The 27,990-nt window shown below is 38.7% G+C and overlaps 1 protein-coding gene across 3 annotated transcripts in view; it reads left to right on the plus strand.

Annotated features, from left to right (window-relative positions):
• The window catches only part of LOC124168217, a 171,015-nt gene that overhangs the window by 92,695 nt on the left and 50,330 nt on the right, over positions 1-27,990 (plus strand). The window contains exon 1 of one of the 3 annotated variants that reach the window (XM_046546367.1): positions 23,298-23,334. The exons of the other annotated variants lie outside the window; for them this stretch is intronic. The gene's annotated coding sequence lies outside the window, so the exon portion shown is untranslated. Of the gene's footprint in view, positions 1-23,297; positions 23,335-27,990 lie in introns of those variants that run through there. 3 annotated transcript variants of the gene reach the window in all.

Genomic DNA, 27,990 nt, shown 5'->3' on the forward strand with positions numbered 1-27,990 from the left:
CCATGCATGGGAAAGTCCATTGAGTCACAGAATGTGATTCCCCGGCGAGGGGGAATATTGATTTCTCTCGAGTGAGTTGACGTGTTGTTACTCAAAGCATTAATGTCACTTTGAGCTCTTTCTCTTTCTATGCGCGCCGGTGTTAATTCGCATCGCTGTTCAATTATAGTTTTTTCTGTGGTTTTTGACAAATTAAGTTAAAATAATGAAAATAAAATTACCAGGTTTCATCATCATCATCATCATCACCGATCAGCAGTATTTAGACTGGTTGGACACACCTCATCACTTCATTCTTCTGTCAGCTAACATTTTCACAACTTTCGCATTTCTTCTTATATTTATGATCCCTTCTCTACCTGATCCATATATTTTTTTCCATGTTACAATTATTCATAGTAAACTCAAAATATAAGTTATTATAAATCGTTTCCTTATTTCTATGTTAACATTTTTTTCTACCAATAGATCTTTCTTTTTGTAGATTGATCTCTTCGCTTGGGTATTCTATTGATAATTTCTTTCCGTCGCTAGTAATTCTGCTTCCCATATAACAGATTTCATTCTCATCTGCTAGGTTCCATGTCCAAATTTACTAATTTCTCTAATTTTTTTCTTTGTGTAGTGGAAGCTAGATACGAAACATGTGATGTTTGGGGGTTAGCACGTAAAGGTTTTTGTTTACGTTACTTCGTACGAGATATTATCCCATCCGCAGTTCCTTGAGTAGCTCAATTTATTTCGTGTTTCTTTAAGGTTTGGGAAAATACATTGTCTTAATTAACACATGCATGCATTGTAAGCTTGTACATGGTGGAAGGGCTCCATATTATCGATAACATACCCTTTGTTACTTCCATAATATTTTTTTTTAATTCCGACCGGTTTCGGCAGTTACACGATTATAAAGTACAGAAAATATTTTATCAAGTACATTACCAGTACAGTATCAGGTACAGTAACATTATCGAGTACAGAAAATATTTGTACTCGATAATGTTTTAACAGCCGAAATTGGTCGGAATTAAAAAAATATATTGTGGAAGTAACAAAGTGTCTGTTATTCATAATATTAACCCGTGCATTCATCAGATCATTTCGTTAGTTCCAGCGAAACTAAGAAGTATGTATGAGAAACGCTTGGCCGTAGGGCTAGGCATTCGGTAGTGCATCATATAAATCATCCCTCAAAAATATCATCGAGTTTCCACCCAATAAAAAATCATTCTGGATTATCGTAATGCGTCTTTGGCTTTCCCACCCCCTACCACTAAAATCAACCCTAAATCAGTCTCAATAGGCGTATGTGATATAAGATGGGGGTGTTGGAATACCAACCGTTTACAGAAAAATAAAATGAAATCGCTTTACAGTGATTTGGGTACTGTTTTCCACGCTGCAATTTCTAAAGTTCCTTATTGTGTTGAGGCAAGAACGAATTACTCTACCTCTCCGTTTGGCAGTATTTATCGTTTCTGTGGGATCGTAAAATAGGAACTTGTGTGTTTTCTAACCATTGCCGGGCTGTGTGTCGGCGGGGTGAAGTCTGCCTGCCAAACCGAAGATCGCGGTTCGAGTTTCGCCTTGGTAGGTTGTCCGTATCTAAGGTTTGAATGTAAGGTTGGTCATATCGTTACTAGATGTCAACCACCCTTGCTTGGTCCAAGTTTTACTGTTTAAGGGGCAACTAAGGAATATTAGGTAATAAATTGTTCGCGTGTTAAAAGACACGCAACGCAAGACGGTAGTCGATATACCCTCTTATCTCCTGACTATCGTGGTCCGGAAGTTCTGGATGCAGGGCATTAGTATCAAGGACGTGGTGGAGGTTCAATCCCTCCATTTCGCATCCCCTTTGGGAAGGGGCGGGGCTTTGAGGGGCGTGGGGGATCCATTTCAAATGCGCGCATCGACCTCTCCTCTATTGCGGCTCTCGGCAGGGACTAGTTCTCTTGGCTGCCGCAATGGCGCGAACGCAGCGGAAAAAGGGGAAGGGCCTCTTTTCTCGATCACGCTGTGGCAACACTAACAATAAGCAATCATTGGAAATGAAATATGATAAAAAAATTTTAGTAACCATTCATTAAGGATAATTAATTCTATTATCAAGTGAGTGTATACACAGCTGTTATTGAGTTACACAGGTTACCCTCTAACGTGGATAACCAGTAAAACCTCGAATACTAGAGGAATTTTACTCTCCTGGATGGAGAACTTGAGGAAACCTCTCGATTTGGCGGGTGTTGTGGAAAAATCTGTTTCTGCCGCATGCAGCGTCCAGTGGAAACCAACGACATGAATAATATATATATACCAATGTTGAATCGTGTGAGGCACCCACTGCAAAGCAAAGACTAAAATATGTATTAAAAGTTTTTAAAAACTATTTGTCAGTGAATCTAAATCTCTCTAATTAAAGCTGCTCATCCAATAACTTTCGTTAACAAAAATTTCACTTACATTTGGACAAGCACGTATTTAGAAACTAATCCAAGTTTTGAAAATACTCGTTATTAATTTGATTTTAGATTTTTGATATTCGTTGTATATGATATTTTTATTTGAGGATTATTCTGAAATTTATAAAGGGTTTATATAGAAAGAAGTACTTAATTCAAATCAAATTCGGCTTCCAAAAGGGAAAATGAGATGTGATGCCTCACGGAGCCAGATATTGTGGGTGGTATGCGAGTTGCGTGCACTCGACATTTGTTGCTGATTCTAACGCATAACAAAACCACTATATTCTTTTGAAAATTTTTGAAATCCGTTTAATATAATTCTGGAGGTTAAAACCATCTTTGGTCATTGCCAAAATGGGCAACGGTTAGTGATTTATTCTTCGTAGGTATTTGCCACCAAATTCAGCCTCAATTTTTGCACAGTTTAAACTTAAGTTCTCGGGTAGCTGTTTTAATATTATCAATTTTTGAATAAGTTCGGATCTGAGACACTGATATGAACAGGCAACTTCCTTGCTCAGGGAAACTTTAATGTTTAAGTATGCGTAATTTTTCGGCTCAACGCACAGTAGGTCCAAACCCCACTTTAGACGGACAAAAGTCAAAAACTTTTACTAACTACCCTAAAATATTCATACACATGTTTTAGAGACCGATTTAATGTTAAGTTTTCAATATTTTAGATTTTAAATTTTTTTTTCAATTTCATAACTTTTAGAATTTTAAATGTAACTTGATTAGTTGTAAAAATAGATTATATATAAATATTTTATCAATATCTTTGAAAAAACCATCATGCTTAATAGAAAAATAAAGATTTTCTCTTAAGTTTGCATGTACCATTTTCCAATGCAAAAAGAAAGAAAATACTATATTGAAGAGGTAGTTACAACTTTCAAAAATAAAATACAGTAGAATATGGTTAATTGCGCGTCGAGAGTGAAAAAGTACTAAATTGGCATTCCGGAATCGAATAAGTACACCTCAGTTGAACGGAAATAGCCTTTTGGAGCACTTCATTCACGACAGGGTGGGAGCCTCGGGAATGGCCTCTCTACAATTTAAAAAGGTCTGTCCTTGTGTAGAAAACTTCACCGCTTCTATCTATGAGTAGACAAAATATATAATGCAATCAAATTTAATTTATTACAAAATAATAATAATATCTTAATGGACACTGTTTATATTATAGTTTACCCGTTGCTATGCAGCCATAGCGGCCGGATGGATTCCCTTTCGGCTTGTCATGCATAGCTAATCTTTTATCATAAAACTCTTTTTGCAACTCGCTAGCAGTTGATTTCTTATACATTATTTAGCTCAGTCTTCAATGAATAATATATCTAAAAATCACGTTACGATTCCGTCCGATTATATAACTTTTCTCTAATTAAATAAAACTTTTCATCGTGAAAAATCAACGACGTTCCATTCATAATAATTAATTTCTCCACGGCTATTTTCTCCAAAATATAAATAGTAAAAGCAAATTTATATTCTCCATACTTATTCCAATTGATTGCTTGATTGATTTAAATATAATCAAAAGGGCCAGTGTACTGTAATCATAGTTTAAAATAGACCGTCTATTTAGGCGTCTGCGACTCCGGGACCAGTGCTTCGCTTTTCTCTCACTTTGGCACTTATTTCTACACAAAGGTGCACACATACCAACCCGTGAAATACACTGTTATGCAGTTCAAGCATCCTATTACCCAACCTAATATTTAAAAAACCCCATTTCAAACTTTCATTTTTGGACTTTTGTCCACTTAAAGTGGGGTTTGGCCCCACTGTGCACCGTAATGAAAACAATAAACACACATTATTGTCCCCTTGGAGCCGCGTATCGTCATTTTGACTTATTACGACAGCAGGAGCTACGACATCTCGTGGGACTAATGAATCAGAATACAATATGGAAAACTTTGTTCACAATTGGAATTAATGGCTATAAATCCCTGGGAAATAGAATTTTAGAAAAAGCTCTTTCCTTCGTTGATCCACGTTTTGAAAGCACGGAAATTTTTTAGGCTCCTTTGCTTGTTCAGCGAGCGTCGGAGCGTTCAGGTAAGAGCTGCAACGTTTAATTCTTGGCACCACTCCAAAAAAATCTGCGGTTCTTTAATTATTCGAAAAATATTTAATTTGAATATGTTTTGATTCTTATTTCCTCTTTTTAAATATGCAGTTAATGGAATGTGTATTTTAAGGGTAATTTATGGTCCCACTGAATTAAAATTTCAACTTAAAAAAATAGAAAGTATATATATCCAGAAATGATCATTAATTTCCTTTTATGTTTTTTTTCTGGCGCTTGCCTCATTACCGTGACGGAGGAAAAATAAATCTAGTTTGAGTGTACGTCATTTCAGCTCCCTAAAAATTAGGCTGTCTACGTCATGTACAATAAAATATAATGAAATGATCCAGATATGATCACTATTTTTTTCTCTGGACTAAGCTATCAAGTGAGGTGGGGAAGATAATATTTCAAATGCGCTAGCTAAATAATTGACCGAACTCATTTTATTAAATATATATTTAAAATGAAAACGTCAATGTAAAAAATGTTTGAAGAAAGAGACAAGGAAATTAGCGTTTTTGTCCCACTGAATTCAATTCCAACGCTTAAAAAAAAAGAAAATAAATGCTCAGAAATGATCATTAAAATTTCCTTTAAAGTTATTTTTCTCTGAGGCAAGTCTCATTACCGTGAAGGAAGAAAAATAATATTCCCAATTCATCCTGTTCTATTCGTACTGCAATTATAATTTTGGTATATACTCTAGCCTTCATTTTTCCTTCTCCCTGGCTATTTCCTTCAGCTCCCTAGTATTCTCTTTCCTCTTGTCCTTCTTTATCTACTACTTTTACTTTTAATTTCTTGACCTCCCTCTAGGTACTTCTCCCTCCATTTTTCCCCAAGTATATTCCTCACATTATGGCAGTGTATTATGACCCATCTAACGTGCCGTTAGTTGACGTATGGTGCTCCACAACTTCCTTTCCTTTATTGTTCTCCGATACCTATCCTCGTTTCTCACCATACCCGTCCAGTTGATTTCACCACCCGCTACTAGAACCAGGTCTCCAAAGCGTCAAGTGTTTTCTGATCAGCTTTTTTAAACGTTCAGGTTTCTGATCCGTAGATTGCTACCGCCCATACATATGTTTTAAATAACTTTATCCTCTTATCTCTGGTCCTAGAGCGTGGACGTTTGTAACTTCAGTTCCAACAAAATTAAGAAATTTTCGTGATACAATAAAAGATAATGAAATGAACCAGAAATTATAATTTTTCTCTGGACTAAGGCTATTGAGTAATTTCTTGAGGGAGGGAAGATGATACTTTAAAAGCGGTAGCTAAAAAAGGACCAAATTCATTTCTTGGAATATATTTAAAATCAAGACGATGAAGGCAAAAAATAATTTGAAAAAAAGGGTCGAGGAACTTAACCTTGTAGCAAAAGTATCTAGACTTTGGAAACAAATCTATTTTGTCGAGGTGACATACTATCCACCATACGAGGTGACCATGAAGGAGGACAGTATCGCAGGGGAGGCAAAAGAAACGCTGCACAGTGGTCCCAAATCGAAAAAAGCTGGCCAAAAGTCGTTTTTTCGAAAATTTTCAAGGAATTTTTGGACCTTATATTCGGATTCTACAGGATATGGTCTACAAATTACACTACTAAGTTAGTATTTTTGTTCATCAGAGCGGCTGCAGTGATCCGTCAAACATGGAGCATTCACCGTAAAAATCACAGTTGCGTGAAATCGGTCGATTTTGATGGAGTTCAGCGTCATGCAGGACAACCTTTACGCGATATATTTGGCCAAAAAACATTTTTATCTACAAATATAAACATTATTACATAGTGGGACATAAATTTTATTCGGATTTTACTATGTTTACTATTTTATATATATTTTGTAACTTTTAGTGTTTTTTACCCGAATTTTCAAATAAAATGTACAATATCGTTTAGAAAGGCACGTGAATGCACGGTGTCTTTTGCACCAATACAAAGGGAAAAGTATATGCAACGCAGTAGTGAACAAAATTTTTGCTACTAGTTGCTACTCCGACCTCAGCATTGATTTAACTATAATGATGCAATGCGCTGACGCGGGCGGCGGCCTGGCTGGCGCGTGGTAGGGCTCGAGGAAATCCAGTATTTATGGGTGTTATTCAACATTGTTGGATATTTTATTTCTACAAAAAATATTTACCCTATGAATAAAATTCTCTTGCCATACGTAGAACATTTTATCATTAATAGTTTCCACTTGACCTTACCTTTTATTTGCGCGTGCCCATGCTCTCATAAAAATTGCTTAAGGACTCGAGCGGAAGGATATATTTATGGATCGAAAGTTCGCAGCTATGCTTATAGTAATCCTCAAAAACTTGAATGCATTCAAAACAAAAAAGGAATCCCTCAAATGCTACTCCAACCTTTCCTTCCGTTAGACAGATTAGTTTTTGCCCTCACGCGGCACATTGTCCCTCTGTCGCCTCCTTAGCGGCCTCCTCAACCGCATGCAGGGCAAACGACTGCCGAAAAGGCCAGAGGCTATTTATTGCGCCCATTGGGAAAACACAACCACCGCTCTCTGTACACTTGTTATGAATTGCACTTTGGCCACCGGGGATGAACGGAGTAAGCCTTTTCACCCTTCAAATGTGATATTTCCTAGAAAACGGAGATAATAGCATCGCGAACCTCACACTGTGGAACTCCCAAATTACTTCTAGACATCGCTTGCCCGAAATTTTCCCGCCAAAACTCAGTTTTAGTCGGATTTTGCCAAACGAAAGACGTGAAAGTTAGTTTCCTCAAGCGTGAAGATCGAGTCTTGAAAAAGTCGAGTATCCTCGAACTTTTTAAAGAAGACTTGTGGGGTTGAAGAAGAGTGCCCATAGTGTTTTAGTTCGATAACTCTGAAAATTTTCACGCGTCTTGAGATGCATGAAAAATTTCTTGAAAGTGGAAAAGGGTCCGTATCATTTAAAAACCAATACTTATTGGATTGCTGCAGCAACAAGTTAGAGTTAGATGAGGACGTTAATTCAAAGTTATCCTAAAAAAATTGCGGAGAAGTGTTTTTTCTCTCAAATTATCTTCGCCGGTGGAAGGAAAGAAAAAGAAATGACAGGTTTTTTAGAAGAAAGTTCGCTGATTGCCGAAATGAGAAGTTGAAATTTCCTCCGCCTTTATTTAAATGTCAGCACATTACATCCAGTAAGTATTTAATGTGGAATTTGTGATGAATTTAGAGTGATATTCATTGTACTTAATTCAATATGTTCGTCAAAATTGCTACTTTTGAAGGTTCATCAGGTTTATTGAAATTGGTCGACCAAAAAAAAATTTGAGAATTCCAGTGAAAGGGCCTAGAGAAGGAAAACGGAGGATCTTAGAGCTAGCACATCGCCAGTAGAGCATCCATGAGTTATCGAAGCAAAGGTGATGAGTTCGTGGCGAAAATAATAAATGAGATGACAACAACCACTCTCTCAAGAGCGCGGCGAGTGTTATCAAAATGGAGAGCCAAGGGTGTGAGGCAAAGTAAAATCTCCCACGAAGAAGCCCTTTCCATGATCGTTTCTGGTAATTTCACGAAACATCAGTACTTGCTCCTCCGACGGACATCTAAAGAAGCTGCCCTTCCTATTGTCCACTTGTCCGAGAGGGCAATGGAGGCGAGGAATAAGGACATAAGAAGATTCAGGGAGCACCATGCAAGGAAATTTTCCTGGATAGCAACGAATGAAGACCTGATTAAAAGCTTACTCCTAACTTCAGATGCAATGATATCTAGTGTTTCTAAGGCTCAAAGAAGGAAATTACTTCAATTACCAGTCGAGGTAAAGAGTTTATTAATCCTGGAAGAATTGAGTGGATGACGACTGTGATGAGGATTTGTCGGATAGTGATTATGAATGTATTTAATTTTTTTTCGTAACAATGACTGAGAAAGATAAGGAGAAATGTTAGCTTATTTTTTGATAATTAAAAAAGCCCAAATTAATGGAAAATCTCATTTAATTTTTCGTACCAAATCATGTGCTCGTTAAATTGATGCCTCACTGCGTAAAGAGCCTATTGCAAGCGTATCAATAAATTTGGCGTTTAACTTGAGTTATAGGAGTTATGAAATATTGTTTATAACATTTCAATGATTGTAATAATGCCTCCGTTGAAACTTGTGAAATAAGGAACCTCGTTTAAAATTGCTTCCAAATCCATTGGCACGTTACAAGGAACTATAAAATTGTCTACTTAATTAGAATTAGATATTATAATTTTTAAACAATTAATGTAGTACAATAATACTAATAATATACTTATAATATAAATTTCCAATTAATATTAACTTATTTTTCGTATCAAATACGATCAAACATATGAGAAAGTAGAAAATATTCTCTTGGTTCATTCAAAATCAGTTGTTCAAAATTTGTCCAAAAATAAACAATGCAGTCATTTTATATGCATTTATGTATGTTTTAAATGACTAATTCTGTTTTATGATATGTATAATTTTTATTTACTATCACCAGGTATAATCTCAAATTCCAATGTTAAAAACATTAATTGTTTAAACAAAATGTGAAATAACAATAAAATTATTGCAAATACATAAAAAATAGTTATAAATTCAGAATAAGCGGGTCAAAAACAATAAGAATAGACCTTTAGGTCAAATATATACATAATAACAATAGCGTAATTAATTTTGGCCAGCTTTTTTCGATTTGGGACCACTGTGCGCTGTTTGAATGTTGTATCCATTTCATGTATGAATGCATGGAAAAAAAATTCTGTTAGGTCAGTCTATAATTTTAACAATGATGAGGCTATAATGTCTTACTCCCGAAGTTGTTTATTTATAATATGCATCTCCAAAAATCTGCAAAACATATTTTTATTTGGGTGATAAATATAAATTATTTAATTAAGTGTTAAAAAATAGTTTAAAAAAAGTCGATATTAGACAGACTTTTATATGTGAGGCTCAAGAGATATTTTCTTCGCCCTACCACGCCGGGTCAAGTCCTTTCCGATTTGGGTCCGTAACAGCGAGCTTATGTCGATATTGTATTTTGGCGTGATAAACGTTCGGTGCGCGAGGGCGTATTTTAATTCGGACACTTTTTTTGATATTGATCCCGCTGTTAAGGGTGTTTGGAGGGGGCGGTCACCATGGGGGAAGGGTAAAGGGGCAGGGTCTGTCCCTGGGAACGCCGATGAGGCAGCGGTTGCGTCACGGGTCCCTCTGAAGGACTCTCCGATATTCAAATGGCCCGCTCCAACGATTTCCAACCCTTATATTACGGCCGTCACACAACCTGCCCCTTTCGCCCTGACGGTCATCGGATTTTCTAGCCGGCCGACTCTGACCCAGATACTCTATGTCCCCTCTGCTGTAATCGAAAATAGCTGAGTAGGATTTTAAGAGGGGACGCCTAGCGAATATATATATGTATGCATGTAAGCGGTGCTGTCGTGATGCGGTGTAAAATGAAACCATCCCTCCATGATGGCTCTCTCGCGCGCATGAATGATTTGGAAATAGAGGAGATTGTGCAGCCAAAAGTGCTAAATTTATTCCAGCTAGAGGTGTTTTTGGATCAAATGCTTCCCCTGCAGACATGCACTCTCATGCTTTATTTTGCTCCACGTGATCCGTGCTGGATCATTATCCTCTCATGCCTCGCTACGAAAATTGGCCAAGTATTTAATTTTTAAAATTAGTAAACTCTTTCATCAAAATTTCGTATGTGTAGATGATGGCGCGATGGTGTAACTAGTATGATATTTATCGGCATCGAGGATGTTTACCTGGAAGGATAATTTTTGGGGAAAATGTTCCCCGTTCAGCCATTGCTGCGTTAGTTTGGAGTAGGGTAAAGCGAAAGTTTCCGCCCGCGTTCCATGAGTTGGTGGCGTTATCAGAGTTTCGGCTCGTTACCTCATACAGCGAGCATAGCTTTATTTTGCTTCTTAGCTTTATATTGAAGGAAAGCATCGCTCACAAAAATGTAAACATCAGCGAAGTACGCGAGGTCAGTGCGGAGAGGAAAGTTGGTCGGTGATATGCTAGGCAGACTTTGGTGACGTCATCAACTTATCAGCGAAAGTGTTAAGACCGTCGATTTTCCGTCGAGAATAGCTAGATAAGTTGTCCCTCGATAAGTTATAAGAAGAACGGAAAATACGGAGTTCACATTTTTGTAATACTCTATCGCTATTGACAATAAAAGAAAAGAATCGCTATTGCAAGCAACAACGAGCCACGCGAGGCCCACGCACAAGGATGCGGATTAGCTGCGAACTGGTGACACGCTCGGCATGAGGCCGTGTCGTCATCAACTGATCCTCGAAAGGGTTATGGTCGACGTTTTTTTATTTTTGTCCCGCAACGCTCGATAAGTAAGGGATGGATCGAAAAAGAAAATTCCACTGGTCTCTTGATTTTTCCAAGCTCTACTATAATCGAAAAATAAATAATAGTGAACTATCCCATTGTGAGATTTCGAATCCGGTTAGAGTCAACCGAGTTAACTGATTTTTTTAGGGTGACGTTCATTAGAAAAAATAACTCCAAAGAAAATTAATGGACTTTTTTGTAAGGTCAAATTGAATGTACGAGTTGCTTAGACAAAGGCAAATGAGCTTCTCCAATAATTGCATTCCCAGGTCACCACCAACAATAGAAAAAAAAACTAAACGAAAACTAAAAATTGCTCTCTTTTCAGTGGCAGGCATTTGAGCGCAATAAAAAATATCTTGCGCCACAGTTTATTTAATCTCGCTCGTGTTACATTAAGTTTTCTTTTTTAGCTTTGTTGCCTAAAATGATTAATTTCTTTCTAGGTACAACTCTTATTTTAAGCGCTGTGAAACTTAACAGGAGGCATGACGTGATACAGGCTGATTCTTGCGTGGGTCTACTTAACACACCTAGAAATTTTCAACGTGATAGCTTGAGTTTTAAAGTACCAATAAGTACATAAAAAAATTCCAAACGAAACATTAACGGTCGAGGGGTCGTGATTTGTTCACGCAAGCTTCTTCTATCTGTGCGAGGTTATCCATCCAGTTATTTCCGTTCTTTATCGGTGATTAGGATCGAAAGTTTTCTGCTTTGTGAACCTACTTACCTTGTGCTAAGAGTAAGTAATAAGCATAAATGATTTTCGGCTTCTGCAAATTCGGTCGAGGTAGAAATGGCAAAATTCCAAATCACTTGATGGCCGTGATTGTCTCAATTCCGACGATAGCTTTTATTTAAATGTTATTTATTTACTGGAAATTTTTTTTCCATTGTTTTGATATCATAATAGGAAAAAAAGCTAATAATTATGATTAAATCGATTGTATAATAATTCATTCGCCCTCTTTTTCCATTTCCTTTGCTGAAATTTGATTTGAGGGTATCAATGTCGTCGTCAAATGTTGGACACCGCGTAGCCAGCCAACTCTAGCGCTCTTTTGAGCTTAGATTATATATGAGTAAACATTTAGGCCCTTTACTCTTGCACTTTACCATTGAGTACCTTGGTACCAGCATCAATCCTGACCTCTGACCGAACACTGTTTTTGTGTTCGCCTGAGGAGCCATTCATAGCATAGTTTTCAGCTGTTTTTTTTGCAAACTGCGCATGCTCAGCGCTATTTACGAGTTGTTTGACGCTAGCGGTCCAGAGCAATCTCAGCAATGTAAAAGTTTTTTTTTGTTGGGACCAACATTTTGCTTTTTTGCAACGCATCTATTGTTTACGCGATCGAAGTTTTTGGGTGGTGCCCCACTTTCCGTTTCGCCACTTGGGGCGCGTCGATCGCTCTTCATTCCTTCTGGGAATTCGCTGAATGAGAGAATGGAGAGGGGAGGGGGAAGGAGGGATTAGGAGGGGCGGGAGTGGCCATCCAGTGAGGAGACTCCTCCATTGACTGCGACGCTGAGAGTCTGCTGTGAATGACTCCGTGTTATCGACTGTTCCTCAAGGACCCGTACCGTGCCCGTCTCCGTTCCCGCTCTTATAGTTGATTTCGCAGCAATTGGAGCGATGAAAGCGCATTATTTGCCCACCCGTTTGGGATACCTCTAGATAATGCAGTGACGTATTAAGATGAGGGGATTACCTTTTGGAATACCTCCTCCCGTAATTACTCGAAATTATTAAAAGATTAACAGCACAGGACTTGGATTCCTTGAAGATGATTGACGAGTCGCTCTTCGAAACGCTGGAAAAAGAAATAGAGAACCTAACCCGTTTTGAAACCCGTGAGATCTTTACCAATTATTAGTCTTCTCTACGCTGTTCATCTTCAATACCAGCTCAGTATTTGATCCAATGATCAATGGTACAGCAGAACTGCTACTTTTAATATGTATCACTTCAACGCATTATCACATGGGCGGATGTAGGCGTTGTTTTCGGCGGATTCATTATTTGCCGCTACGCATTGGGATTATGCCTTGCGAGTGAGGTTTGATATGCGCAGGCAAGTGACTTTTAGGTATTCATCGATATTTTATACATTGTTTGTTTAGGTGGTACTATCTTTTCAATTTTTCCAGAAATTATACCCCCCACCTCCACTTAATCCGCCATTTGTCGTAGTTGAGATGCCTTAGTGCCATCTTGGGATAGTCGAACTCTAATATTAATCAAGCATTCTAATTTTTTGAGGGAACATATCACAATTACATGAATAAAATATTTACTGTGATTAATTGTGTGGTTGAGCAAGATCTGCAGGCTATTGCAACTGCTCAGAAAAAAATTATGTACGCTTTTATTTTCATCAGTGCCGGTTGTGGAGATAAAAATGCTTAAACATTTTTGAAATGTCTAAATACGGATCATAAAATCCGTTGAAATAATTTCTTCATTTTTGTGAACTATTCCTTCGCCAGTATCATTTTGGTTGAAAATATGCTCTCAGGAGAGACGAAATGTGGTGGGCGACCTTAAAGAGCTCTTTAGCTCCCCCCTCAACTCTTCTTTTCCATAAAATATTACTTTTATAAAACGTTAGACATTGTTTTGGATTTTTCCGCAGGGATAGAGTGAACCATTGTCACAATTTGCCTGTAACGAGGAAGTGAAATTTTGTGTTTTAACTCAGTCTGACTTTCTCTATTAGGCGATGAGATATCTATAGTTCAAAATTTCTGTGATATCAATATCTTCAATGTGTGGTATATTGTTCTATTTTTTATATTTTACCCGTGTATTAATTTGTTAATTTCATTATATATCTTAATTCTAAACATTGATTGCTGCATGAAGTATTAATTTGTACCTTTTTAGTTCCACCCGCTTGGAGAGGTACCAGCGAGAAATCCCAGGGGTATTTAAATATAATTTATGACACCTCCGGAAAAACATGTCTTTTATATCAACGTTTGATAAACATCATTGTTTTTTTATATTTAACCATTATTGTATTGAATATCAATAATTCTTATTGATTTTTATTCAAAATATTAATTGCTGCATAATTATTCATTTGAAGAACAACCTTATAGCTTTGACAAAGACGATAAATCGGCTAGTGGAACTTTTCGGCTGAGGAACTAAAACCGATACATAGACCCAAAAGAAGCAGTTGGATGATGTGGAGCCGGTAAAAACGGTTTCGCCAAGGGCAATCGACGTTATATGAGTTGAGAGAAGAATTGACTTGTGCATCTGGCAGGGAGTATTATGAAGGTCGTCAAAGGAAATTTGTTAGTAAGTTTATTTATAATTTTTTATTGAAGTTATGCTGTTATTTCTGGGTCTCCCGTGGTACCCATTTATCAGATGTAAAAGCATTTTTTCTACCACGGTGATTTTCCCATATTTAAGACATGTTAAATGTTATATATAAAAGGGCGAATATATATGTGCTTAAGATTTCAAAGCGATAGCCTAAGTTACGAGCAATACTTAAGAATATATACAATTTATGATCGGTTAAGCAGGAGAGAGGCGCCTTATTAAGCTCGCTTTATTGCCTACTGCAAGATGAATACAAAGAGGAGGTTCTAGTCCGTCCCATATAAGCTTGAATGATGCCGCCTCTACGGTCGATTTTAATCAGTTTTCAAAAATGTCCGCTGCAGGGATGAGCGCTGATCCAATTACTCCCTATGTTTGTCATAGTCTTTGCACTCGCGGGGAGTAGTATTGAAAAGTCATACATTCCGTGAATTACACATGCCGTGTTCAAAATCTCAAATGATCAAGTTAGCTTGATTTCAAGTTGACTCTATGACGAAGGACAGCTATTTTATCTAACAATTTACGAAATACCTGCAACGGAGGAGGCATCTAGCGGTCATCGCCTGGGTTAAACATTTATCGTCGAATTTCCAAAATTAACCGTACGGTCGAAGTAATTAACTCTGAGGTAATAGTTATATGTCTTCTCTGTTATACATTATTTGTGATTTGTCATAAATTGTGATTTTTGTCCAACGTCATCAATTGAACTCGAAACCGAGTTAACTTGATTATTGGAGCTTATGAAATCGCCCATTATATCCTGGTATCGGATAGCATCCAAATTTTATTGCAATGCAGCCAATTTTATGGTTTATATCTTGTAAAATTTTAATCGCTAAAGCTTCAGCGTCGTGAGTGGCGACTTTTGCAAAACCATTTAAATGCGCGGTGGCTGTTAACACACCCAGTGGCGGAGTTGATAATTTAATATTATAATATTTGTGGCCTAAGGCCTCCATTTGATAGTACAGAAAGATTGGGAACAGTGAGAAGAGTTGGACGTGAGAGGTCTTATTGATATTTCCTCCTCGCTTGAATAACCTCAACCCGGCTAGCAAATATCTTTCTCTTTTTGGAAGATTTGCCAGGTGTCGCTCCCGGCAACGCAAACACGATGAGAGTCAGTGATTGATTTGAGTACGATCCGACGAAATATTATTTTATTTTCTTTGGGACTTTTTCGGCAAACAGTGTCGAGCAAATATTATCAATTTGGGGCTAGTTTGCCGAGAGTAGTTCATCTCCAATGTCGGAACCAGACGTGGAGAGCTGTTAATGCAAACGAATGGACGTTTATTCACATCCATTCGCCTCCTCTCTGTTTGCGCTCTTACGGTTTCGGAATTGGCCTCCGAATATCGGCTCGGTGATTATCACGCTTTTAATGATTCACACCTGTTGCAAATAGTCTCGCGGTTGGCGTTGTTGTCGTCCTCGTAAAATGAATCCGCGACGTCGTTCGAGTTTCGGGATTGAGAGCTCTCGGTTGGAGGTCGTATCTCGCTCGTAAGTAGGGCGCGGAAAAATGGCCCTCAGTTTTGGGGAAGAGGTCGTATAAGCGGTCGCTAATATTGAAAGAGAAAAGTCTCTCGAAAAGTCTCTACTTGCACGAATGCATGTCATTATTTTACTTATTTATTATTATTAGTTACTTTTTTTATTTTTTTCATTATTTTTTTATCAGATATGTCATTTACAATATTTTCAGTAATAATTTGTGTGGAAAAAATTGAATTTTCATTAACATTATACACTTTACCTCCTCTGAGTCTGATTGTCGTGGGGTACGTGTGATAACTATGTTTACTCCTAAGGGGTATGTATCGCATGTGATTTGGACTATGTCAATTTTGTGGCAAGTCGGTACTCTGGTATTAAAATACTTCAATTGAGTTGAGTGAAAACCCCCATGAAATGCTAATAGGCTCCTAGTAGGTTACCTTTGCTCGTCATGGTATTTTTATGCTAATTCGTTTTTTTATTATTCAGAAAATAAATCGCATTCTTTGTATCAATCTGGCGTATCGGTTGTGGCTGAAATTATTCATTTTGAAATAATGATTTGATATTTGAAAAATGAATGTTTTTCAAATGTAAATGCACGCAGCTCAAGTGATTCTTAAAACTGTGCTCGTATTCAGCTTAAGGATGCTCTAATGAATATCTACTTAGTGGGTATTTTTCAGCTGGTATGAAACAGTAGTGAACCGGTCGACAGAAGAAGGTGACGCGATCAAATTATCTCGGAAAGGCGTAAGGCCGTCGTTTTTTCGTCGCTAATAGCTCGAGAATTAGCTGACACAAAGTGGGCCCAAATTAAAATCTCCACTCCTTCTTTTTTGGAGATAGTTTCTGGAAACATTTTCACAATTGTGAAAAAGCAGTTGGCAATTTTGAAATGATAACTCATTTCTCATTTATGGCCCATTATTCAATCGGGCACGGAAGTATCCGTCTAGGATATTTCACGATGTTAAATTCGCTGACTTGTGGGGAATATTTGAGGCAGACATCTCATGGAGGAGGTAGTAAAGTGCCAGCCATTGCATTAACTTTTGACATCAAGATATTGTGATAATGCCTATGTGCTTTTATAAAAACTTCTGCCCTTAACAAGAAGAGCTAGGAACGGGTCGCCTTGTAAGGAGTGCCATACGATGTCTTTTCCGTCTAATAATAAAGACTTCTTACAAACTCCTGGGGTAATTATCATGTCAACCAGGTGGTGATAGGTATTCATATCCTAGTAAATTTTAAAATTTAGTGATAAACAGCGATATTTTAAATTAGTCTTAAAGTTATTGAAAAAAGAGTAAACCACCAATAAACCTAGCTCTGAAGCATCCAAAAGAACTATAATATTATTGAATATCCTTAAAGGTAGCAAATTAATAGCTATATCCCGATGCTTGGTAAGCAAAAGTTGAAATATTTAGTGAAAATGGCGCGCAGCAGATTTCGTAGATTTTTATTTATTTTCGGCGGGACGTAAAAAATGATCTCATTCTTCTGCAAAAATAATTAAAATTTGCTATAGATGCCCGGGGCTGTCTAAAATGAGGATATTTAATTCCAGGTTCGTAAGGCAAAAGTCGAAATTTTGATTTTTTTTGCATTGCTTTTTTTCGATTTCAGCCCACAGTGTGTGTCATAAGGTTGCAGGGGCTCTTTTGACTGGCAAGCAAGCATGGGGATCTAATAACTCCACCCCTTAGCCCCCCCCCCCTGTAAGTTAGCTTGGGGATTCAGTGCGCGCGCCGTCCCCTCCCCCCTCCACCAATCCCCCACGTTAGTGGTGCGGGGGACGTAAGGGAGTGGGTGCGGTGCCGCAGCCGGAGCTGGCGGTAGTATGTATCGGGGTCAGGAGTGCTGCATCCGTGCCCCGCCGCGCCGCACCCCTTTTTTTGTTTGAGTCCGCACCGCCACAGCAACACACCCTCACTGGCTGCCCGCGCCGAGCGCCGTGGCGCAGCTTGGGGGAAAAGGCTTGAAGTGTGCCCGCACACGAGGTCACTGGGTTGAGGGAAAAAGAGAGAGAAGGAGCGAGAGGGTATGCTCGTGTTTCCAGAGACCAAACGCACACATTTCTGCGCCCCGGGGATGGATTAAAAACGTACGAAAAATAATTTATCTATTGCTAGGCAGCACCCGGCAGACTTCGTCCTGCTTGTTTATACTTCTTTACCTATATATATGTACGTGTAGAAAACTCACAACCTTGGCAACCTTGATAATGACGTACGAGTCGAAACCGTGGTTGGAAATGATGTATCAGTGTGGAGTAGAAATGTGTGCATACAGCAAAATTTCTGTGGCGGTGGCGTTCTAAAATATTTTTCAGCGTGCGGCGGCGACCACGCCGCTGGAGGCTCCATTTAAAGCCCAGGCACAAAGTACAAGTCAAATACAGATAATTATTTCGTATTGGCCTAATTGGTTTCAAAACCTATGTGAATGTTGAATCCTACCCGCAAATGAGACAGTATCTCACTTATCCTTACAATTTAACTTAATCCCCACTTTATCAACTAAAAAAATGGTAGTGGAATAAAATGAAGAGTTTTATTTTAAAGAAATCTATTTCCATTAGGGGATCCACTTGGTTTGCTTGTTGGTGTGTTGGTTGGTTTTTTGGTAGGGAATCGGACAGTCTTTTAAAAATCTCCGCCTCCGCCCCCAGGATTTGAACTCAGACCCACGGGATTAGAAGCCAGTTATCTGGCCACCAACACCAACCCAGTACCCCAATACTAATTCTGATCAAATTAATATCTGAGTATATGCTGCTAATTTTTTCTATAAAATACGTACATAAGGCAGATTTGCGAATTGATGTAAGGGCAGGGAAATGAAAAAATTCGGTCTGGAAATCAGGGAACAGTTAGGGAAAAGGAAAGTTGGTGTGAACGCTGAAGGAGCGGCTGGGAGTGGCAAGCGTCGTTTTCCGGGACGCGCGTCGCTCGGAGGGCGGGACAGGGAATGCGTGGAAAAGGCGGAAGGAAGAAGGAAGGAAGGGAAGCACTCCTACGCCGGGATCGATCTGCGGAAAGGAGAGAGAGATACGGCTGGGAGGACGGGGGTTGGAGAGTGAAGGGCGAAGATTTGTACTTCTGCGTGTGTAAGTGAATGCGAATGGAGAGAATATAGTTTCACATCTACGAGGTACCGTGCAAGCCACCCCCTGGGGTCGTGGCACGGGGTGATTCTACTCCATGCATGAAGAACTCTTCCTAGTCAGAAACGATCTCTTTCGCCGGACACTGACGAAACATCTCTGAACAACCAAACTCGGTTAGACCAGAAACTGGGAGTGTACTAAGGACACGAAATAAAACTACTGTCGGAGTCAAATTTATGTGGCGTTTTATTTTGCAAATTTATACCTGCGCTTCAGTGCATGCTACAATAATGAATAATACGTGATTTTAAAGAAATTGTTATTCTTAATTCTGATTTATCTTTTGTTTTATAAAAAAATTATAAAGGTAGACACGCCAGTGCAATAAATGACTCCGCGTACCGTAGAATTAGCCATTTTGTCAACTTAATGAACTTTGTAACTCAACCTAGGGAAAAATACTACTTCTACGGCATTCGTCTTCCACAATAAGTTGCACGCATCAATGCAGATTGCTAAAATGGATTTTACGTATTATTCGAATGCATATTATATTGTTAATAAACGAAAATGTTATCTATTATAGCATGCATTTAAGCCCAGATATAAATTCGCAAAGTACAGCGGCACATCATTTTGACGGCGACAGTACCAGTTAGTTATAGAGAAACGTTAAGTTTGCGTTGTAAGTGATTCATGTATAAGTTACAACGTTCCAAAAAAAATCGTGCTGATAGTATTCACAAATACATTATTTATTTATTTATTTATTTATATCAATTACTCAAAACAGCACAATGTGGCCTTTACATCGTGAGTTAAAACATTCAACAACGGACGAACAAACACACCCGTGTCCTGGAAGGGGAAACCTATCCAGGCGGGACTCGAACCCGCGACCTTCGGAATTGTAGGCGAGGACTTATCCCCGCCGCCACCGAGAACTATTAGCTGAGTCTATTTTACCTAGTGCGAGCCAAGCTATCCTAGATCTAATCTATCGCAAGTCCCTTATCGCATGCGGAAAAAAACGACATCTTAAATCTATGGGGTTTTCTGTAGTTAATCTCTCTGATCTTATTCATTTGGTAATTTTTACCATAGTAATAATTGGGCTCTCTCAAAATATATTAAAAATCCAGCAAAAAACATTCTACTTGAAATTTCCACTAAATATGTGACCTAAATTTTTCTCATCGATCGGGTTTGTGCCATACTCAAATCCTAATTAATTCAGTTACACTATTATGTTTATTATAATGTTTTTTTTACAAATCTAGCTGCCTGCCTCTGCGTTATATCTACATGTATATCAGATCTGTATGGTCTTTAAATAAAGTTCTCACGGGTTCCCAGCCAGAATTTCAAGAATTCATCTTGTCCCACGTTTTTGAGGCTCGTCACATTCTTCATCCTCACGGAATGATTCATTGAAATGTGGATCTATTATTGATACATGAATTATTCCCCAAGAACTAGGGGCGTGACAGACCTAGCAGCGTCGTAAAAGATGGATTCTCTCAACCGGCTGTAAACCCGAAAGAACTTTAATCCAATTAATTTGTCAAGAGAATACCAGATATTTAATCAGAATAGACTCTATTTTTATGCTACTCGGCCAAAATTGAGCTAACCTTTATCGTCAGTGATAATTATAGTGCCATAATTTATTCTACAGCTTCAATTATTTGCCCAATCGTTTATGACACGCGCGGGACATCTTCAGGGACAATGGGATTTCATAAAGGGGCATCCATTATGTTCCCTGTGTCCACACTGGAGCTATGATTGCGGGGCGCTACATTCATTTTTAATAGTTGCAACAGTCTTGCAATGGCGAGGAATTATAAGTTATTAATTCGATAGATTACATCATGTCACTCAATTAGTCAGTGATTAAACCCGGAGGTCGGTTTGGATCGGTGAGGTGCTAAGTTAAGTGAAGTGATTTTATCAAATGTTATTTTATTATTAAAAGTACTTTTATTCCTTACTAAAATTAGACTTATGAAAATTTCCATTAATTGGCGATAAGCTGAGGAATGAATAGGAGTAGGGTAAATCATATTGAAATGAATGCTGATATTGATAAGGGGGATGAGCTGGACGTCAATGAAGGATTCCCAGAAAAGTAGGGTTTGCAAAAGCCTTATACGTGACTTTATATTCTCTCGAGGAATGTAAATATTATGTGGAGTAAACCCGAGGCTAGGGGGTCTAAGATTAAGCAACAGGCGTGTGGCTTTTACACACTCAGGGTAGAGTATCAGTTCCTTTCCCTGAGTCACCTCGCTTTTTGAAGATTATTTTTAAGGGTATCCAAAGGATTCACCCGGCATTTGAACCCGGGACTCCTCGATCAGGAGCCAAGCTCTCTACCTACAAGGCCACCGCGCTCCTTATTATATAATCAAGAATATAAATTCGGTTGACAGCCCTGGTTATCGGTCTTCTGATCTTAGGATCGCTCTGCAGCCAGCGGCGCGAGTAACAACTTATATAAACTCATGTTCACGCTCGTTAGGCGCCAGTACATCTGGTGACTGACCGACCGAGAATCCTCTTTTATACCATTCATGTTTGGGAGATGCGGCGTGAATTGAGCCACGAATATTGCGTTTGAGGATTTTCCTGCCGGCCGCTTAATGTGCTGTCACTCACCGCGCATTTAAATGGATTTACAATGGACTTACGGCGCTGACGGCAGTGCTTTCCCGGGGAAAGAATAAGTGAAAAAGAGATTATATTCTTTTGCGAAAACGGGGAGGAAATAGATCGCTCTGCGCTGATTGCAGCGCTGCGGAAATTTTTGGAACCATATTGAACACGCCAGGACAAAGGATAAAGCTGCGACCGGACGAACTGGGGCCTCCTCAATGTAGTCTATGTCTACCTAGGTATTATTTTTTAACCTACATTGGTATTTCACCTTTAATTGGCTGGTTAAAAACTCAATAGGTCCCATTTGCTATGATTTGGCCGATATTTGGTGAAAACCCCATGATGAATGAGTTAAAAACTTGATCGGCAATGATTGCCGACAGTAAAAATAATTATGCTGTAATAAACCCACATTTAAGTCTCCATGGACTTTCCATTAGGTCAATTCCTGAGCCGACGCTTCCATGCCTGACTCTGTGCCATCTTCCCCAGAAGATTCTGTTGTTATGTCTTAAGTTGGCATGAATGATTCATTAATTATTAAGGTTTTATCTCTCCTTCTCCTCTGGTCGTAGTTTGTCTTTCTTTTTAGCATATTGCTCGTTTGAAACTTAGGCTATTATACTGAACTTTTCAGGGTATATCACAAGGTATTAATAAAAACTACTGCCATAGGGAATTCTTTCATTTAACAACTATTCGGCCGTCGAAATTTGGTATTTTCGTGGTATGGGTGTAGCGTAAACCATTTTCCATGTTTACCTATATGCAGTAAATAAAAGGCTGACCTCCGATCAAATACTAATTTAAAATTTTCGTGTTCAAGGCAGGAGTAATGCGTTCACTTAATTATTTTTCTGTGTTGGTATGAGATGCTTATCTTCATTATAATTGTATTTTCAGTGCATATTTTGCTTGGTGTCCTTGTTGTGTTAATTAATTACCATTCAGATATCGTTACATAGCATTTATACGAATCATGGGGTTGGAAGCTACTTGTAATGCCTAGGTTGCTTGGGCAACTAAAAACAGAGCGACGCGACGTAGTGAACATCATCTTAGAATCCCACTATACATATCTCTAGTCCCGACGGAAACCATAAATTAAGGGAGATATTTTAGCGGCACGGATGGGTCCAGGAATGTGTTTTCCCCACGAGAAAAATATCTGACTTAAATAAATGCTTGGTGGTAATCAGTACGCGCATCTCCCTTCCTTTTTTATTGTTTGTTAACGGCTGGTTAACCCTACAAGCCTATTGAGGCGGCTTTTAGTGTAGTGTGTACCGCTGTACAGTAGTGAAGGCTGTTTAATGTTCGACATTTGCATTGAGCCTCACATTATGCAATGGCCTGTATGAGTGTAGCACAAGATTCGAAGAAATGCTTCCATTTGTTAGCGCTGACCGCAATTCTGAAACTCGACAAGGTTTAATTCGTTCCCTCCTAGGCTTATCTGTTTGGTAAATTCTATCAGAAACCGCAGAAATCGGAAGAAAGCAGCGAATTTCTCCCCAGTCTTACCCGTTAAGTGCTTAGTAGTTTTTATGGGTACGAATTTTTACGTTGTGGATGGGATAGACCGAGAACATAAAATCCTCTCGTTCATGGGACTTTGAGTACCAATTTCTGCATTGTTGAGTTGATTTTTGATTTAATAATTTTATGGAAGTATTTTATGCATATTTTTGGATAATGTTGGGTATTAATTTTTCCTTTTTATCTTTCGCAGGTAAGCTTCGCCATTCCTCGTCTTCACTGCATTATATGCCTCGACTGTGGGAACAACACCCTTAGACGTTGTGAGTTGAATTTTTCCTTCAATCAGTGTCGCGGAATCATTTCATCTCCCATGACCTAAATTATTCTCCAATGTTTTATCGAGGACCTCTTTCGTACATTTATTTTTTGGCCGTCGATATCGCTCAGCCCGCCATCTTTAAGGAACTTGATTTGCGATATTGACGTGGTCGTAGAAGCCCTTCAAAATTCCGCCCAGACCCACTTGGATCCCGGAGACACTTCGAGGGAACGGCCGCGTTACGTGACGGGTGGAAAAGACTCCCTCGCGGTCGCGCTCTTTTTTTTTCATGATAGCAATCACAAATTTAACAATAGAGAACTCTTTCGTCAGCCACTAGACATGATGTCTCTTACCACGCATTTAAATGAATTTCCAAAAGTCGCCATCCTCGTCACTGACGGCAGGTCGATCCGAATTTGACGGAGAAATGCAGCTATATTTAGAGCTGTTTATCCAAATTTATTTTTGGGATTATATTCGACGGCCTCGTTGGCGGCGGTCTAAAGTCCCCGCCTGCTAATCCGAAGGTCGCGGGATCAAGTCACGGCTATTTAAGTCACTTCCATCCAGGGAATGGGCATTTGTGCTGTTACTGTTGTTAATTGTTGGAATCCTTGATGCTAAGGCCATTACAAGTTGTTTTCGTGGCATGTGGAAATATAAAAAGAAATGTATGATTTATCTCATTCATCTTTTTAATCGTTATTCCTCTCGAGTTCAAAGATTATATATGGCTACTATTGAGGATAAATGGATCGCTTCGCGTGCATCGTCGCGTTGCGGACATTCTTAAAAAGCGATTAAAAAGCTACCGATTTGGAAACATGAATGAAGCTTCCGCGAAACTGCCGGTTATATCCCCTTGGGCGACCTGCTCGACAGCGAGTTGATGCCATCTACTTATCCGGAAAAGGGTTAAGGTCGTCTATTTTTCGCGAAGAATAGTTGGAGAAATAGATGACTTATCGAAAAACGGTTAAAAATAGTTTTTTTTAATGTACACACAATTACAATCGACATTTTCTGAAGTAATACAATCACAAGAAAAATTTCTAAACATACCCATTTGGTACTAAAAAGTTTACGATTAAAAGTGAATATTGGTTTATCCGAAATCATGAGTTTATGTCACTTGTCTATCACTTGATATCTATTCTCATGTCTTTCTTAAAATTCCGTGTTTCCATGTCACATAGTGCTGTAATCTGATTCGAAGAAGCAGTCTTCAAAACAAGCACGCATTGATTCCCTTCGCAAAGAAATGTTCTGATTGTATTCATCTTATTGGAGTACGCGCGATTATCGTATTAATGCTTGGGATGAAAACTTAATTCGCGAAACATACATACTAGTATGCCTCGTATGCTGGTATGTATGTTTTGCAGTAAAACAGGCGTGCGAGTTTCGATAGGTTCGCTTACAAATAGGCATATCATAAAGGGGTAGAGTTTCATATCAGCGACCAGCATGAGAGATAGCAAATGTATACAATTTTACTAGGAGAAGTTTTGTGTACCATCTAATTTGCTGTTGCTGGCCTTCAGGGCCCCCAAGGGCTCTTCTCCTGGTGGTCCATTGGCTAAGTATTTGTTTCAGCAGATTATTTTTTTTGATACTTTCTTTCACTTATTTTTATTGGGCTGTAATTTTTTACGGGATGTCTGAACGAATTTTTTTATCCCTTCAATAAATTTTCTCACAGGCATTATATGTTTATCGGAAATCTCATTTTTAGCTGAAAAATGTCATATTTTTCTCTGTAATAAACTAATTTAGATTTCATTTCAACCGATGTTTATAGTAGCTGGATGTAGCTAACATACAGTTAAAAATGAAGAAGGGTAATACTAATATACAGTAAGAAATATTTCCCTAAATCATCAATTCAATTTAATGCAAAAAAGTTAAAACTAATAGGCGATACACAGCGCCGGCATGTGGCCGAATGTTGGTCCACTGCAGTAAAGTTCTGGCTATCGTTAGGTCCGGCTCAACGGATGGGTTTGGCCTCGCCGTGGAACACATTTGCCCTGTAGCTTCCCCTCCTTACTCTCATCGGAACAGACCACATGGTTGGTTTGAAAGCGCCCCATTTTGGTGTGTATTTATTTCGATGACGCTTTGCAAAGACGACGTTCGTTCGAAAATAACGCTGTCATTTGCGAAAGACGCGTCACTCAGCCAACTTAGAGGCGTTTTCTCCTGCAATAAACAGACAGCCCTTTTTTCAGCTATGGGTTTCTATAATTACATCAGTATTTTTGTTCGTGGTTCTCGTGACAGTCCATATTTTAGTTTCTTTTTACCGCGTGGACCAGCTAAGCTAAGTATCATATTAGTTTACTCTATTATTAATAAATTACTCCAGAGGTTAATGAAGGTTTATATGAAGTGTTTTGCGAATTAGCCCGGCCTGTTTCCCCGCAATCTCTCATGTTTTTTTTCGAAGCCCTCTTACGATAACCTTGTCCCGACTATCAAGCGTTTCAATGCCAAGTTTATTATTGAAGTATTCCACCGTTTAAGGTAAGTTTCCATGCTGCGTTTAGCAGATTGCCCCGTCCTGTCTCCGCTCCAAAATCAGCGTTCTCTCTTGTATTCTTAAAAAAAAACCTTCTTTCTATCTTTCTCCAAACCAAATAACCTTTTGTTCTATCTTCTTATCTTACTCCCACTCCCTCGTTTGCCCATCCTTCTATCACGGATGTTTTTAGCTTCTACCTGCTCAGTTGTCGTCCCTTCCATACATTTTATCCCCTCCTCATCCCCAATACGCTGAGAGCGAACATATGAGATCCAGAGCAGAGGGATTTAATGCGGTTACTTTATAAAATACCGAAGAAAGCTGCGCGATTGGCCATAAACTGCTACGAGCAAACAGAGTGTTACACAGCTTTTACATGAAAGGCCGATAGGAGGATTTACAGGAGTCGCTAGAGACTCGGAGGCTACGTTCTATACAGCCTTATACCTTGTTCCCATGATTATCTTTTTGACGACGGTTACTCTTAACCAGCGTAATTTTAGGTTATGGAACGCACATGAAAGGCAACTATGGTATAATATCCTACGCTGGTAGTGCTACCCGCGTAACTTAATGGGAACAGGTGGGAAGGTATCTACTGTCGAATCCTTGTAAGAATGATTCGTGGAGAAACAGTTGAACTACGAAATCCGTTCTCAATTCGCGATTGTTGATATTCGAAGGGGAAACGGAAAGCCTGGTGCCTTATTGCCTTGTACCGTGTAATTATGCAATAAAATAGTATATCAACATAGATCAACGATTTCAAACTCCGTTAATGGCTCAATTGCGCCACTTCGTGTATATCATTCGTCAACTATCTTTAGATGTGGAGTTATAGTAACTTCTGCCGACAAAAGCAGTGAAATATAAGAGACATTTTGCCGAACGGGTAATATTGGGACTTCGTTTTACCCCCGGACGATTAATGACTATGCAAAGTGAAACGTTGTAGTCCAATCACTCCAACACGCACCTTTTCTTTCTTTTTTTTGTAAACACATTAATGTTACTCGAACACCATTCACCACACACGATGGCTGAAACGTTTCATAAAATGGACTACATCAACCGGTGGAAAGCCTGAGAAGAGTATACCTATATAATTGGACAGGAAAGGGTAAAATCTTTCTTAGCCTTCCATGAATTTACGGCGATAGAGGATAAAATGGGAATCCCAGTTCGTTTTTATTTTTCATTTTACTTTACCATACATTTTTTTTTACCAAATATCCAAACTTGCCAAGTACTGCATGGAACAAGTAACTTCGCACTCATTCACTTGCACGGATGCAAAGTTATATAAAGTTATAGAAACACCAGTTACATAAATTTATGGTGAGTATAACTTAGCACCCGTGCAGACATAAATACTGCCTCCTGAAGTAACTCTTTTATGAGTCTTTCGTATGTATTAACCATCTTCTAATCGTAGATTATTTATTAGTAATGTCATTGCTTTCGATTTTTAAAAATTTGTTAGAAAAGTGTCAAAAACAAGAAAACATTTACAAAAACTCTATGAAATTTGAAGAAGCAGTTCAAAAGAAAATGGCAAAAAATGAGAAAAATAAATAAAATAAAATCACCAGATTGGTACAAAAATAAAAAAAATAAAATTTCAATTCTCAACTAAAAACTTCTGATGTAGGCTTTCGCGGCGTTCAGGTTCGCCGTTGGGTAGGTTCTGTCCACGTTGTTATTTTGATGGCGACGTTCCACCTACTGTGTTGTAGGCGTCCTCAGGTCAGGCTGAAGTGGAGAGCTCTCTCTAGAAGCACTCTCCCCTTCAGCATGACCTGAGGACGCCTATAACTCAGTAGATGAAACTTCGCCATCAAAATGACTACGCGGACAGTACCAGGAAATCTATCCTACTGATCAACTACAACCGTGTATTCTGCTCAATTAATTCTGAATTTGCAAAAACTCATTAGATTTAATCTTCTATTTCTCACAAACATCACTTTACACCGACAATGATACAAATTCTCCATTTTTATCATCTACCTTTGTAAACTGGCTAGTTGGGGCGAGTTTTGGACTCACCGGAACAGCTTCCGGAAACGCGCTTTTAGCGCGGCCATTGATGTGGCCATGACTGCGTACTTAGTTACTTGTTTTATGTTG

This window comes from Ischnura elegans, chromosome 1 (assembly GCF_921293095.1).
Source record: "Ischnura elegans chromosome 1, ioIscEleg1.1, whole genome shotgun sequence".
Taxonomy (NCBI): domain Eukaryota; kingdom Metazoa; phylum Arthropoda; class Insecta; order Odonata; family Coenagrionidae; genus Ischnura; species Ischnura elegans.